This window comes from Elephas maximus, chromosome X (assembly GCF_024166365.1).
Source record: "Elephas maximus indicus isolate mEleMax1 chromosome X, mEleMax1 primary haplotype, whole genome shotgun sequence".
Lineage (NCBI taxonomy): Eukaryota > Metazoa > Chordata > Mammalia > Proboscidea > Elephantidae > Elephas > Elephas maximus.
In genome coordinates this window covers 149,462,760-149,480,365 of record NC_064846.1, presented here as the reverse complement: position 1 = coordinate 149,480,365, position 17,606 = coordinate 149,462,760, and the positions used below count along the sequence as shown (strand labels likewise).

The 17,606-nt window shown below is 38.0% G+C and overlaps 1 protein-coding gene and 1 pseudogene across 1 annotated transcript in view; one reads left to right on the top strand and one right to left on the bottom strand.

Annotated features, from left to right (window-relative positions):
- LOC126068855 (elongation factor 1-alpha 1-like) overlaps positions 1-2,794 on the bottom strand; it is a 74,476-nt pseudogene extending 71,682 nt beyond the window's left edge.
- IL1RAPL1 (interleukin 1 receptor accessory protein like 1) overlaps positions 1-17,606 on the top strand; it is a 1,405,042-nt gene that overhangs the window by 102,591 nt on the left and 1,284,845 nt on the right. The gene's annotated exons all lie outside the window — the stretch shown is intronic.

Here is a 17,606-nt window from a genome sequence, read left to right as displayed (position 1 = left end):
AGACTAACCACGTTGTCATTAAGGAGCAATTATTGTTGACAGATAGTTTCAGCTAATAAGTGCAGAAGGAATGAGAAGGAATGTTACTATTTTGCAGCCCTTAGTGAAATAATGTTCAATGATCATCTAGCCATTAGATGTAAGGTTGATGGGAACTTGAGCATGGAGAGGTCAGGCTGAAACCTGAACCACCGATGGACCTTGGCATCACTAAGGAGGGGCAACAAGAAATCAGGCATCCCATGAGATCATGCACTTGATGTCCTCCAGATCTTTCCTGCCTAGCTTCATTAGCTATCTTACCCTACTTTTCCATGATGTTGTTAGTTGCCATCAAGTTGATAGCGAAGCCATGAGAAATTAAACCAAGAAAATTCTTCTTGTATGGTTTTAGGACTCCAATGGATAATGTAGCTTTATAATTTTTAAAAAGAAATTAAGAAAAAAAAACCTCACTGCCTTTTTGAACATGTGGTATGTGAACTATGAGGTTATACTGAAGAAAAGCCAGCTTCGCTTGGCCTCATGACAATAGTGACCCCCATTACTATTTACTGAAGAGCTAAACTAAAAAATGGCTGCGTTCTCATATTGAATTAAAAAAAAAATCAAACCTTTGGCCGTCGAGTAGATTCCAACTCATAGCAACCCTATAGTATAACCAAAATTGATGTTAGAAATTAATAATCAGAAAATGATACAATAACTGGCTTGTAAACTCTTAGGTATATTATCTAGTTCTAACTCCTCTTGGTTTTAGCTGAACCATATAACCACTCTTAAATAATCACAGAAAAATGAGTAGGAATCAAGGGTTTTTGATAAATGACGAGTTAACCAACCAACAGTGCCAGCTATAGAACATTATACCATCCAATAGCACAACTTTCATTTTAGGTTGGTTAAGCCTAAGTGCCTATGCTTTCTTCAGACCAAGGTGGCACCAGCCTTTGTCAGTCCAAAGAGATGGGTCTCAAAAACAGTAATTTAAAAACATTTCCAATTTTGCTCTGTTAGAATGCTTATGAATAAAATACCAGAAATTGGTGTAAAAACAAAAATATCTCTCTTGTGTTTAAATATGCTTCAATATGTTCAGAAAAAATACATATCCATGTTAATTAAAAACAAGAATTTTGTGAATAGAACAAAAAATGAGCTAGTTGGATCATATCCCTGGGCAATGTAGTAGTGGGAGTCAGTAGGACCCAGGTTTAAATGCTGGCTCTGCTGCCTACCTCACATCTCTAAGCCTCAATTTTCCTCACCTATAAAATGAGGCTAATAATAGTATCAACATTTAGGTAGGCATCAGAATAAATGATAAAATATATGTAAATAGCTAAGCATAGTGCCTGACACACTGTAACACAATTAAATCGTAACTATTATGATTAGAAAAGGGGCCCTGGTGGCGCAGTGGTTAAATGCTTGGCAGCTATCCGAAAGGTCAGAGGTTCAAACCCACCAGCTGCTCCATGGGAAAAAGATGTGGCAATTGGCTTCCAAAAAGATTATGGGCTTGTGGGGGGAGTTCTACTTTGTCCTATAGGGTAGCTATGAGTCAGAATCGACTCGATAGCAACGGGTTTGATTTTGGCTTTTATTATGATTGGGGGGCGTATCAGTGGTTTATTCAGGGCAGAATTCTCACCTTCCATGAGGGAGACCTGGGTTCAATTCCCGACCAAGGCACCTCATGTGCAGCTACCATCCTTTTGTCAGTGGAGGCTTGCATATTGCTATGATGCTAAACAGGTTTCAGTGGAACTTCCAGACCAAGATAGAATAGGAGGAAAGACCTGGCAACCTACTTCCAAAATTCAGCCACTGAAAACCTTACGGATCACAGCAGTCCAATCTGTAACCTATCATAGGGATGGCACAGGACCAGGCTTTTATTCCATTGCGCTTGGGATCACCACGAGCTGGGGGCTGACTCGAAGGCAGCTAGAACAACAACCTTCCCTTATAACTCTAATTAAAATAATCCCAGGGAGGACCTCTGTTAGCCATCTGGTTCGCTTGTTTATTCCTGGACCAATCATGTGGCCACAACTATAAGATAAGCAGTCCATACTGGATCAATCCAGGGATGAACTCTCAGGCTCAGTTATGAGAAGAGGATGAAAGGTTATTGGGAAGACAAAAACAATGGTCACCACAATATGAATGTCCTGTAATTCACTTCACTGTTCCTACACTGATGGAAATTTAGGATTTTCTGACATTTGATCTTATAGTTAATGCTAGGGTGGTTACTGTTGTGCATATACCTTTGTTGAAATTTCTATTAGTTTTATTTTTCCAGGGTAAATTACTACAACTGAAGTGAGTTTGTCAAATCAATGAATGTGTTTATGGAACCACATCTTTTATGCATTTAGATACAGGTTTTGGAGCTCTGGTGGGATAGTGGTTAAGAGTTCACCTGCTAACCAAAAGGTCAGCAGTTTGAATCCACCAGCTACTCCCTGAAAACCCTATGGGGCAGTTCTCCTCTGTCCTATTGGGTTGCTGTGGATAGGAATCAACTCGATGGCAATGAGTTTGGTTTTTGGTTTGGTTTAGTCTGGGCTTACCACAGGGTTCCTTTCCGATGATTCTGTTGTAAGTTGGTTCTGACGTAAGTAGAATACCCCTTTCTTTTTCTTTTTTTAGTTTTCATTATTATTGCCTTTTATTATCAGTATCCTTATAAATCCAATCTTTATTTCTCTTTGGGGATTGGAAACATTACATATAAACTTACAGCTTCAACATCTGCACTTCCTGCTTCTCCAGTTATCCGCATGTTATTAAAACATAACAAAACAAAACAAAAAACTAGACCATTTTAAGTGCTGGTCATCCTAACTCAAATACGCTGTAAGTTGGGGACTGCCTGTATACAAATTCAACTATGTCTAATAAGAAATAGTAAGTGAGTAGAGAAAGCAAGAGTGGAGGAAGGGAGTGAGCAAGAGAGGGCAAGAATGAGAAGAGTAAAACATAGTTCAATATCTCAGCTAAGTCAATGATTTTATACCTGGAAGGGAGCCAAAAGAGCTATGATTCTGTAGACCACTGTTACCACATCTCTTTCCAGTTTTGGCAGCCCTCTTGATGTGTGAGATTGTGCCTACATGAGTTTCATTCTAGCGATTAAAGTCACATTTTCTTTCTTTCTTTTTTTTTTTTTGTACAACACGGACCCTAAACACATGCCAACTACTTCATTTAGTACTTTCCCAAAGAAATAGCAATCTGTTCCAATGTTAGCTGAAAACCTGGCTGGCTTGTACTGTCTGTATACTGTAATTTTTTTGGGGGGTGATTTAAGTGATCTGTCAAGGAAAATTTTGACTATGCCCCATTTTCACTTTTCACACGAACTCTAAAGCCTAATCCCCAAGTAAGGTGCAACTCTGCTTGTATTGCTACATTATTGTTCAGAATATTTATACCAATTAATATACCCACTAGGGAGTATGTAAGGGCACAATTCATTCAATCTTTAATTACTCTAAGTAAAAACTCTAATGTTATAGGGAGAAGTATCTAGTTAATAGAAAAAAAAAACCTAATAGAATTAAGAAATATAAGGAGAGTCAGCCTCATTTCCTTTTTATAAAATTTAGCAGTAGGGTGGCCAGTAAGTCAGAACTCTACTTCTCTAAACAAATGAAAAATGTAACTGCAAATCTCTTCTCACCTGGAAACCTAGAGCCAAGATAACAAACAAACTGGCTTATTTTTTATAGAGATCATATCCTCAGAAATACTTCAGCATCTTATGGCATTATGCTAGAATGAAAAAAAATCTGGAAGCTGTTCCTCTAATCTATTGTATTAATGTATCTAAACTTAGCTCATGTCCATCAAGGTACTTCTAGCTCGTTGGAAATTTTAACATAATTTAATTTCCAAAGGAAAATTTGATTCCACTATTATTTTTTTCCTGAAAATTTAATAAACCTTACAAAGGTAATTATTTGACAATGTAAATCACTGATGCTTTAATCATGTTCATATCAATTAAAAAAAATTTTTTTAATTACATTATGAAAATTCTCGTATAAATGGGGCCACTCTAAAGTAGCATTCAGTGGCCAGTCTCTCTAGTTGGTAAGGCTAACTTGCCCTTCTATAAAATTCTGTGTAGTGCCTATGGTATGACCGTAGCATCTAGAGTACAACACAGTTGCCCTTTTCATTTGAAGATGCCTCTATTTTTGTTGTTAGGTGCTGTTGCGTCGGTTCCTACGCATAGTGACCCTATGCACAACAGAACGAAACATTGCCTGGTCCTGCGCCATCCTTACAATCGTTGTTATGCTTGAGCTCATTATTGCAGCCACTGTGTCAATCCACCTTGTTGAGGGTCTTCCTCTTTTCCGCTGACCCTGTACTCTGCCAAGCATGATGTCCTTCTCCAGGGACTGATCCCTCCTGACAACATGTCCAAAGTATATAAGACACAGTCTCGACATCCTTGCTTCTAAGGAGCATTCTGGTTGTATTTCTTCCAAGACAGATTTGTTCGTTCTTTTGGAAGTCCATGGTATATTCAATATTCTTCACCAACACCACAATTCAAAGGCATCAACTCTTCTTTGGTCTTCCTTATTCATTGTCCAGCTTTCACATGCATATGATGTGATTGAAAATACCGTGGCTTGGGTCAGGCGCACCTTGGTCTTCAAGGTGACATCTTCGCTCTTCAACACTTTGAAGAGGTCCTTTGCAGCAGATTTGCCCAATGTAATGAGTCTTTTGATTTCTTGACTGCTGCTTCCATGGCTGTTGATTGTGGGTCCAAGTAAAGTGAAATACTTGACAACTTCAATCTTTTTTCCATTTATCATGATGTTGCTGATTGGTCCAGTTGTGAGGATTTTTGTTTTCTTTATGTTGAGGTGTAATCCATACTGAAGACTGTGGTCTTTAATCTTCATAAGTAAGTGCTTCAAGTCCTCTTCACTTTCAGCAAGCAGGGTTGTGTCATCTGCATAATGCCTCTACCAGGGTAATTATTTTTGCAGATAAGATGGGTTTGCCTCAGTAGACTATTGAACTAAAGTATGTATAATTCATTTTATTTGGTACTTTAAAATACTAAAGTAGTAATGGCAAGGACTGATTTACTTTTAAAATAAGGTATGTTACTTTTTTCTTTAATATTTTAAATATCAGATGTTTTAACAAAGGAAATAGTCCAATAAGGCTGAAATAAATAAAATGGCAGAAGTGACTTAAAAATGTCACCTTTAAGACAAAGAAGAAAACATTTTCTCCTCTATCCTAGTCTTCCCCTTCACCTTCCTGTCCCCAGATTCAAACACACCTACTTTGTTAGCAGCCATACGAATAAGGGAGGTACATTATTTATGGTAGGTGAGTATGATGTTGGGTCAGGGCTCACCGCCAAATATGGAGTTAGGCAGCCATTAGATTGATCTGTGTTAAGAGATGGCATCTGGGCAGGAGAAAACCCTTACTGAAGGAATATGGATCAATTGCTTGGGGGGAAACAAGGGCCATGGAGTTATCTTGCTGAGCTGTTCAGGGGAAGTAGGTGGAGTGATGCAATTTTAGGAAGACTTAGGATGACTCTTAGACATATTAAATGCTAGTTACAGCTAACACATACTGTCTACCAAGAGCCAGAAATTATTCTAAGTATTTTACTTGTGTCAACTCATTTAATCTTCAGAACAACCCTATGAGGTAGGTTCTATTGTTTTCCCAATTAAGCAGATCACACTGATTGTGAGCGGATTCATACTCAGTCAGGCTGAATCCAGAGTCCAGTAAACTGCTGAATACTGTATCATCGCCCCCAGAAAGAAAAAGAAAACTCCAAATATTTTGATTATTCAGGAAGGGAGAAGGTTTTTTGAGAGAGAAATGTGAATTAACAGAGCTGGAGAGACTCGTTGAAATTTGAATTTTGTTACTGAGGGTGAATAGAATACTTCTTTTTGGGAGAAGGGGAGGGAGGATGGAGGACACAATCAGTCAGGGGAATTGTTTGTTTTGTGTTATTTTGAGTGGCCACTATGTCCTCTGAGCTATAGGATGAAGATTAAAGATGAGAATCTGTAACCATTTTGTTTTCAGATAGATCTGTGGCTTGACACGAACATAGAAACATACTTTTGTAAAGATCTAACCTGTTGAGGCACAAAGCTGTCAACTTCTCAATCATAATATCTTTTCAGAGAATGACTTTTCAGTACCACGTCCTAAGTAATTCTATCTGCAGTCAAGCTGAAAATCAGAAATGTCACCTTCTTACTCCTTAAATTACTACCAAAAAAAACAACGAAAATAAGATTTTTCAGTAGCTCTCAAGGTTGCAATATGCTCCTCAGTTTTCGAATACAGTCCCTTCCAGGGCTGTCCAGTCTACTCAGTAATTCACCTTTCTCCTAAAGATTATGCAGTTTCTGAAAGTCACTTAAACTTTCGAATATCCAAATACATAGAAAAAACAGAACACTCTTTGTCTTTAGTGTGTAGCTATTGGACATGCTATTTTAATTGATTTGCATTTTCTGTTTGAAAATTGTTCACCCAGAAAACAAATATAGATCATATCAAAGGACTAAAATGCTGTTTTAATTCACAAATAGAAAGTCATCCTTAGCATGGCTGTGTTCCAGTACAACTTTATTTATGGACACTGAAATTTGAACTTTGTATCATTTTCATGTAGCATGAAACATTATTCTTTTAATTTTTTTCAACCATTTAAAATTGTTAAAAACTCTTCCTACCTTGTGGGCCTTACAAAAATGACACTGGGTCAGATTTGGGCCACAGGCTGTCATTTGCTGACTCCTTCTCTAATTCAGAGATTTTCAATGTTTTTTTTTACAATCAGAAATTTTAAGTATATGAATTACATGAGATGGATCGGATACTGATGTTTTAATGAAGAAAATTTTAAATAATTTAATGCAATAATTCAAGTTACAGAAGAAAATAGTATCATCGAAATAAGAAAATAAATGGGGATAAAATGCTAATGGTGACAATACACTTTCTGGCATATTTTTCTTGATTGTTCTTTGAATAATATGTACATTACTAAAGGTGAAAATGAGAATGTAATTTGAATATCTGAAAATTAATATTCTCACATTGACTTAAAATGACAAAGTATGTGTAATTTAGCTTAATCTCTGTCTTTATATTGAAAAATATTATGGAATAGCACCCAGCTTCTTTTGGAAATTCAGAATTCCATAGGCTATAATTTGAAAAACATATGGGTAGATTTATTAACTTCTCTCCTTCCAATCTTCTTACTTGGCATATTTGAGGAACATTGAAATACCCATAAAAAAAAAACCATTGCCTTCCAGTCGATTCTGACTCCTAGTGACACTATAGGACAGAGTACAACTGCCCCGTGTGGTTTCCAAGGAACGCCTAGTGGATTCACACTGCCGACCTTTTGGTTAGCAGCCATAGCTCTTAACCACTACTCCACCAGGGTTTAACAGAAAATCACAAGGTGTTATGTAGGCAAAACTGTCCCATTGCAAAGGCTTTCTGCGTATTTCCTTGCACGTGAAGATCTTGCCACCATAACCTACCATGTTGGTACCCAAGAGAAAAATGCATACCCTGAGATTCTTCTTCTTAAAGAAAAATATTAAGTATCTATGACCCTTTGTGATTGACCCACTGATGGGGCAAGGGAAAAATGAATTTCACCTTTTCACAAATAGTGGCTACAGAAGGCTCTGGTTTCTAAAGAGACTCAATCCTCCAAAGAGAAACTTGAAGAGGAAAAGATTTTGGAGGAAGACTGAGTGTAGGAATAAGGACCTGCATATCTGTGAAACCTGAATACTTAATTTTAAAACACTGGAATTCCAAACAACTAGAAATGAGTCCTACAATAACTAAGACTTCTTTTATAATCAATTTATTTTAGGTTAAATAGTTTTAAGTGGCTCATTCTTGACTTTGGCAGGCTGATCAGTGAAATAGCCTTTTCTCTATCTTTGTCAAAAACATCCACCATCATCAGCGGCCCAAATTGGCACTTCTTTTGAAATATCACTTAAGATGGCTGATAAAGAAAAAATATCAATGCATAATTGAATAATTTTTGGAATTTTTCATTGTCTTCTCAGGTGAGGAAGGTAGAGGGTGATTATTGTTTAATTAGGGATTTTCTTTTTCTGACATAGCTGTGTGGCTATGGAGTAATGGAAGGAGCTCAGGACTGTGGTAGAAGAGCTGATGTCCAGTCCCATTCTGCCATTTATTGCGTGTGTGTGTGTGTGTGTGCGTGCATGCACGTGTATTCAAAAGCTAGGCTTGAGTTTTACGCAGTGACCTATGACATTCTTTACAACTCAGAAGTTATGTAAAATACAATGCAAAAAAGTTGAAAATGATCACTGCTCATAAACAGACTTGATTTTCTGCAAATCTGGGAATTTAGATTCAGAGTAACTTTGAATCAACTGAAGAGTATTGCTCAGAGCTAGTATCATGCAAATATACATACCTAGAATATGCCTAGGTATATATATTTGCAATATCTCTAGGCATGCACATTTGCAAAGATCATAATGTTGTTGGATAACCTGATAGTTGCATTTTTATTTTCTGTGTTCTAAATAGCCCATCAATATGAATCATGTGATGTATATTGTTATTTATCACTTATTATTTTATGTTTGTGAAAATATAACTCAGTTTAGTTCAAGTTCTAACTACAGGTCTAGTTCTACAAAATTCTGATTTCCATCATCTTGACTACATTGATTGTTCACACCCTTTGGTCTTTACTTTGTGTTATACCAAAGTCAATATGTTGATCTATAAACACATTTGTTGCTCGGGTAGTATTTTAGAACTGGCTCTCTTTCCAAGCACAGTTATGACACCGAGAATTGGTACTGTGTGTTCCTGTCAGCACTTTCTAGTCATAAACTTTATGAAGAATTCAAACAACTGTGTGTAGTAAACTCTCTTTGTTCTAATTTAACATTAGTGTATAGAGTAAAATTGTGTTTGTGAAAAATTGTAGGAAAAAAATGATCTTAGTGTATATTTCCATCACTTCCAGAGTGTCAATATAAATTTTTCACTATGATTTGGAATTTAGCCCTCATGTCAAATCATTAATTCATTGAAATTTCTAATCAATGCAACATTGCTTTTAAAGGTATAGCTTTTGTAACTATTTTGTTGGCTCTGTGTTTTATATATATGGCAGTCTAACTATAAGGTTGTGCATTCATGTGTTAATTGGATACCTAAAGCTGAAAGATGGAAACTCTGGTGGTGTAGTGGTAAAGTGCTATGGCTGCTAACCAAGAGGCCAGTAGTTCGAATCTGCCAGGTGCTCCTTGGAAACTCTATGGGGCAGTTCTACTCTGTTCTATAGGGTCGCTATGAGTCGAAATCCACGCGATGGCCATGGGTGTTTTTTTTAAAGCTGAAAGGTAAGTCTTAAGAAACATTTTTAAAAAATAAAAAAGTAAAAGAAGGAAGGAAAACAGAAAGAAATAAATTATCACAAGAGTGTAATGGCTGGAAAAGAAAAAGTAGAAATGTTAAATGAAATCATTGAGTGTGAAGTGGAAAACCACAGAGACTCATTCCTTTACACATGATGTGAAAAAACATATAAGAATATGAAGTGAATTATAGCTTATACCTTTAATTGTATAGATAGATTTAAAAAAACAAACAAAGAAAAAGGGGTCTTTCAATTAGCATAAGAAGTGTGGTAGTTATCTATTGCTGCGTAACAAACTACTTCAAAATTTAGTGGCGTAGACTACTTCCGGCCAACATGGCGCCATAGACAGAAGCACCATGCTGTCCCTCCACAGCAAAGACCCAAAAAACTAAGTAGGACAGAGACAAACGTCATTCCTGAAACCTGAAGTGTCAAATGAAGAGATAAAGAACACAGCCAAGCACCAAATGGAATAAGAAACTGACAGAGGACAGAGAGTGAAGAGACATACGAGCCAAGGGTCCCAACAGCTAACGCAGCACGGATCCACCATCTTGGACTCCTGTCGGGGATCGGCAGACAGGGAGCAAAGGAAACTAGTTTCGCAAAACTCCCAGCCATACACGCTTTCCCACCCCATTCTCTCCCCACTGCTCTACCTCCAAGCTTCCTGGCTGGCTGCAGTTGCTTGGCCAGCTGGGAAGTGCAGCCTCTGTGCCACTTGGATTCGCCACACCCACGTCGGAGATCGGCAGGCAGGGAGTATGGGAAAGCAGCTTCATGAAGTTCCCAGCAGGAGACAGAGCACCTGGTAAGGAGCAATATACATTTTCCTAACCACCCCCTTCTCCCTCCCCCTTCAGCCTCCTCTGCTTCCCACCAGCCGCAGTCTCTTGGCCGGGAGGCAACTGCTTTGGCCTCAGGCTCCTTGGATTCACCCTGCCCACATTGGCTGGGCCTCTGAGCTGGTGTTGGTTTTTTCCGTCTCTTTTGGTTTCTTCTGTGCCGTCTACCACCTTTCCCTCCTTTTTCTGAAACACCTGGCTCCACATGCCATCTTTGCTTCTTCTTGAAAGGCTGTGAAGCAACACTCAACTGGGGAACCACTCCCCTGGCCAACGACACCACTCTGGTGGAATCACTGGGGCTTTTTTTTCTTTGTTTTGGTTATTTCTGTTTTGTTTTGCTTTTTTTGTTTGTTTTCTTTTTCTTTTCACAGCTTGGGAGCCCCTTCTAGCCCGGATGCACTGCATGGCTTAGTAGCCACTCCCCCGATCTGCACAGCTGCCTAGGTGGGATCCCTGGGGCTTTTCTTTTTTTCTCTCATTTTCTCTCTCTTTCTGTCTTTCCCCATTTCTCAGTTCTCATCTCTCTACACTTATCTTCTTTTCCTGTCTCCTGAATACCTGGTGCTGTGTAACATCTATACCCCACTAGCCAGGCTATACTGCACAGCCTGAGAGCCACTCACCCAGTCCTAGCAGTTCCGCTGGTGGGACTCTGGGACTCCTGGGGGCTTTTCTTTTCCAAATTTTTATCTAGTTATTTTTTCTTTCTTTTTGCTTTTTTCCATTTCTTGGTTTCTCATCTTTCCACTCCTATGGCAAGCTGCCTTAGCACTCTTTCTTTTTTTCTTTATATCTTTGCTTGTTTGCTTTTGACTCCTGTTTCTTTCTTACCTCTCTTCTCTTTTCCATACCCCTATTAGCTCCACACATCACAAACTCCTGCCTCTTTCCTGCCTACCTGCAACATGCACTGACCATCACACCCCCAAGCAGCACAGGCATGCCTACTGGAAACTGCCCAGCACTGATTCCTGGCCTGCTGGCCCTAGTACATGCCACAAACAACTCATCCCAGCCCCTCCCCTTCAGCCGGATCTGCCCTGCTGCACCATAGCTGAATAACTGGCCCTGCCCATTGGACAAGGAGGTGAAAAGTACTGTGACTACAGATGAGCAAACAACAAAGAACGCACAGCCTGCCTGCTCAGACATAACCAAATAAAACAAAAAAGCAGGATGAAACAAACAAATCTACAATTAAGAAATGAAGAAAATAACTACTGAATGTCCCAAAGACAGTAGACAATATCAAAACATATTAAAAAAAAAAAAACACCGTACAGGATGGTTCCAGTAGACATCCAAAATAAAACACCAGATGACTTCCCAGTAGAAGAAAAGGCACTAGACCTACCTGGTAGGGAATTCAAATCTCTAATATTCAGAACAATCCAGGAGTTGAAGCAAAAAGCAGACAAAAGTGAGAAAAAAAAAGACAAATTTATGGAAAAGGCAGACAAATTCATGGAAAATACAGACAAAAAAAATGGAAGAATTCAGGAAAATAATACAGGAACAAAATGCCAACTAGAAATCATTCAAAAACAACAATTAGACATCAAAAAGATAAGCAAGATTTCAGAAATGGACAGTGTCATAGAAGGGCTGAGGAGTAGGTTTGAAACGATGGACGACAGAATCAGCAAAAATTGAAGACAAACACTTGGATACAACTCTGAGGAAAAATCAGAAAAGAGAACAAAGAAAAATGAAGAAACCCTGAGAATTATGTGGAACACAATCAAAAGCAAAAATTTGCAACTGATCAGAGTTCCAGAACAGGGAGAGAAAATGGAAAACAGAGAGGATCATTGAAGAATTGCTGACAGAAAATTCCCCTGATATCATGAATGATGAAAAGCTGACCATCCAAGAAGCTCAATGAACTCCATATAGGATAGACCCCCCCTCATAAAACACCAAGGCATATCATAATCACACTTGCTAAAACCAAAGACAAAGAAGAAATCCTGCAATCAGCTCAAGAAAAACAAAAAGTCACATACAAAGGAGAAACAATAAGACTAAGCTCTGATTATTCGGCAGAAACCACACAGGCAAGAAGGCACTGGGATGACGTATGTATAAACCTTGAAAGAAAAAATTGCCAACCAAGAATAATATATCCTGCAAAACTTTCATTCAAATGTCATGGTTAATTTAGGATATTTCAAGATAAACAGAAATTAAGGGAATATGTAAAAACCAAACCAAACTTACAAGAATTATTAAAGGGAGTCCTTCAGTCTGAGAAAAAACATCAGACCACAGCCTGAATCTAGGATGCAGTATTGTACCAGCCAGATACCAACCTAGGAAATGAACTCTCAAGGACTATCCAAAACCAAAACACTTGCAACAGGGAATCAGAGAGGTTAATCTGTAAATGACAACGTCAGAACAATAAAAGAGGGAATAAACGGTATAGGTATAGAACTTTCTAATGGAGAGGAAGACAAGGCGATACCAAGTAATAATAGACTGGTTCAAACTTAGGAAGATAAGTGTAAATTTCAAGGTAACCACAAAGAAAGTTAACAAAACTCATTAAAATAAAGAAGAAAAACATAAAGTCTCAATTAAAACAAAATCTACAAAAACAAAAGAAAGAGAAACCCATGAACAAATTCAACTCAGCACAGGAGAATAAGAGGAATAAAGAAAATGTTAGCATCACATTAACAGCACTACAAAATGACAGCAATAAATTCATACCTATCAATAATTAGGCTGAATGTAAATGGCTTAAATGCACCCATAAAGAGACAGAGAGTGAGAGAATGGATAAAAAGCCAGGATCCATCAATATGCTGTCTACAGGAGACACCTTAGAAACAAAGATGTAAATTTATTAAAGATGAAAATATATATCAAGCAAATAACTACCAAAGAAGAGCAGGAGTGGCAATACTAATCTCAGATAAGATAGACTTTAAAACAAAATCCTCCATAAAAGACAAAGAAGGGCACTATATAATGATTAAAGCGACGATCCATCATGAAGACTTAACCATGATAAACATCTACGCACCCAATGACAGGGCTCCAAAATACATAAAACAAACTCTAACAGCACTGGAAAGAGAAATTGACAGTTCTGCAACAATAGTAGGAGACTTCAACACACCACTCTCGGTAAAGGACAGAACATCTAGAAAGAAACTCAACAAAGATAAAGAAGAGCTAAAGAGCACAGTCAGCCGACTCGATCTCATAGACATATATAGAACACTTCACCCAACAGCTGTAAAGTACATGTTTTTTTCCAACATACATGGAATGTTCTCCAAAATAGACCACATATTAGGCAACAGAGCAATCCTCAACAAAATCCAAAACATTGAGATAATACAAAGTATCTTCTCTGACCACAATGCCATCAAAGTAGAAATTAACAGGAAGAGTAAGGAAAAAAAAAAATCAATTACATGGAAACTGAATGACACCCTGCTTAAAAACCACTGGGTAATAGAAGAAATCAAAGATGGCATCAAAAAGTTCCTAGAATCACAGAAGAATGAAAACACATCATACCAAAACCTTTGGGACACAGGAAATGCAGTCCTCAAAGGTCAATTTATAGCACTAGATGCACACATCAAAAAAGAAGGGGACAAAATCAAAACATTAGTTACACAACGTGAACAAATAGAAAGAGAACAGTAAAAGAAGCCCACAGCCACCAGAAGAAAGAAAATAATAAAGATCAGAGCAGAAATAAATGAAATAGAGAATAGAAAAACAATGGAATCAACAAAACCAAAAGTTGTTTCTTTGAAAGGATCAACAAAATCAACAAACCACTGGCCAAAACAGGAGAGAACACAAATAACCCAATAAGGAATGAAATGGGGGACATTACAACAGATCCAACTGAAATAAAAAGGATCACAACAGAGTATTATGAAAAACTATACTCCAACAAATTTGAAAACCTAGAGGAAATGGAAATATTTCTAGAAACACACGACCTACCCAAACTAACACAAAAAGATGTTGAAAATCTGAACAGACCCATAACAAGAGAAGAGATTGACAAGGTAATTAAAAAAACTCCCCAAAACAACAAAAAAGCCATGGCCCATATGGCTTTACTGGAGAATTCTATCAAACATTCAGAGAAGAACTTACACCACTACTACTGAAACTATCTCAGAACATAGAAAAGGAAGCAATACTTTTAAATTCATTCTATGAAGCCAACATAACCCTGATACCAAAACCAGCAAAGACACCACAAAAAAAGAAAATTATGGACCAATATTTCCCATGAATATAGATGCAAAAATTCTCAACAAAATTCTAGCCAATAGAATTCAGCATCATATAAAAAAAAAAATACACCACGACCAAATAGGTTCATACCAGGTATGCAAGGACGGTTCAACATTAGAAAATCAACCAACACAATCCACCACATAAATAAAAGGAAAAAAAGAATGACATGATCATCTCAATCGATGCAGAAAAGGCATTCAACAAAGTCCAACACCCATTCCTGATAAAAACTCTCAATAAAATAGGTATAGAAGGGAAATTTCTCAACATAATAAAGGGCATCCATGCAAAACCAACAGCCAACATTGTTCTCAATGGAGAGAGGCTGAAAACATTACCCTTGAGAACAAGACAAGGATGCCCTTTATCACCACTCCTGTTTAACATTGTGTTGGAAGTCTTAGCTAGAGCAATAAGGCAAGAAACAGAAATAAAGGGCATCCAAATTGGTAATGAAGAAGTTAAACTGTCCCTATTTGCGGATGATATGCTACTAAGAAAATCCAAAAGATACATGAGAAAACTACTGGAACTAATAGATTCAGCAGAGTTGCAGGCTACAAGAGAAACATAGAAAAATCAGTTGGATTCCTATACACCAATAAAGAGAACGATGAAAAGGAAACCAGGAATATAATAGCCCATAAAGAAATAAAATACTTGGGAATAAACGTAACCAGGGATGTAAAAGACCTATACAAAGAAAACTAAAAAACACTATTGCAAGATACCAAAAGAGATCTATGTAAATGGAAAAACATACCATGCTCATAGATAGGTAGACTAAACATTGTGAAAATGACAATTCTACCCAAAGCGAATTACAAATACAATGCAATACCGATCCAAACACCAACAACATTCTTTAAAGAGATGGAAAAACTTATCATTAACTTTATATGGAAAGGGAAGAAGCCTGGGTAAGTAAAGCACTATTGAAGAAGAATAAAGTGGGAGGACTTGCACTACCTGACCTCAGAACCTACTATACAGCTATGGTAGTCAGAAAAGCCTGGTACTGGTACAACGGCAGATAACATTGACCAATGGAACAGAATTGAGAACCCAGATGTAAATCCATCCACCTGTGGTCACCTGATCTTCAACAAGGGCCCAAAGTCCATCGAATGGGGAAAAGACATTCTTTTTAACAAATGGTGCTGGCAAAACTGGATGTCCATCTGCAAAAAAATGAAACAGGACCCATACCTCATACCATATACAAAAACTAACTCAAAGTGGATAAAAGACCTAAATATAAAGCAAAAAACCACAAAGTTCATAGAAGAGAAAATAGGATCAACACTAGAGGCCCTAATACATGGCATTAACAGGATACGGATCACAACCAACAACGCACAAGCTCTAGAGGTTAAGCCAAATAGCTGGGATCTTCTAAAAATTAAACACTTATGCTCATCAAAAGACTTCACCAAAAGAGTAAAAAGAGAACCTAGAGACTGGGAAAAAATATTTTGGCTATTATAAATCAGACAAAGATCTAATCTCTACAAAAAAATCCAACACCTCTATAACAAAAAGACAAGTAATCCAATTAAAAAATGGGCAAAGGAAATGAACAGACACTTCACCAAAGAAGACATTCAAGTGGCCAACAGACACATGAGGAAATGCTCACGATCTCTAGCCATCAGAGAAATGGAAATCAAAACCACAATGAGATACCATCTCACCCCAGCATTACTGGCATGAATCAATAAAACAGAAAATAACAAATGTTGGAGAGGATGCAGGGAGATCGGAAATCTTATGCACTGCTGGTGGGAATGCAAAATGATACAATCTTTTTGGAAAAGGATATGGCACTTCCTTAGAAAGGTAGAAATAGAAATACCATTTGATTCAGCAATAACACTCCCAGGAATATATCCTAGAGAAATAAGAGTCATCACACGAATAGATATATGTACACCCGTGCTCACTGCAGCATTGCTCATAATAGCAAAAAGATGGGAACAGCCTAGATGCCCATCAACAGATGAGTGGATAAACAAACTGTGGTACATACACACAATGGAGTATTACACAAAGCTAAAGAACAACGATGAATCTGTGAAGCATCTCATAACATGGATGCACTGGAGGACATTATGTTGAGTGAAATAAGTCAGTCACAAAAGGACAACTATTGTGTGAGACCACTACTGTAAAAATTCATGAAAAGGTTTACATACAAAATAAACAATCTTTGATGGTTATAAGGGAGGGGAGGGGTGAGGATGGAAAAACAATAGTCAATAGATAAGTGGTGACTTTGGTGAAGGGTAAGACAGTACACAATACTGGGGGAAGACAGCACAACTTGTACAAGGCAAGGCCGTGGTAGCTCCATAGATACATCCAAACTCCCTGAGGGATCAAATTGCTGGGCTGAGGGCTGTGGAGATCATGGTCTCAGGGAACATCTAGCTCAACTGGCATAACAGAGTTTATAAAGAAAATGTTCTACATTCTACTTTGGTGAGTAGCATCTGGTGTTTTAAAAGCCTGTGAGCAGCCATTTAGGATACTCCATTCGTCTCACCTCTTCAGAAGCAAGGAAGAATGAAGAAAACTAAAGACATAAGGGAAAGATTAGTCCAAGGGACTAATGGACCACAGCCTCCACCAGACTGAGTCCAGTACAACTAGATGGTGCCCAACTACCACCGCTGACTGCTGTCACAGAGATCACAATAGAGGGTACCAGACAGAGCTGGAGAAAAATGTAGAACAAAATTTCAACTCAAAAAGAAAGACCAGACTTGCTGGCCTGTCAGAGACTGGAGAATCCTTGAGAGTATGGCCCCCGGACACCCTTTCAGCTCAGTAATGAGGCCATCCTGAGGTTCACTTTTCAGCCAAAGATTGAACAGTCCCATGGAACAAAACAAGACTAAAGGGGTGCACCAGCCCTGGGGCAGGGAATGGAAGGTAGGAGGGAACAGGACAGCTGGTAATAGGGAACCCAGGGTTGAGAAGGGAGAGTGTTGACATGTCGTGGG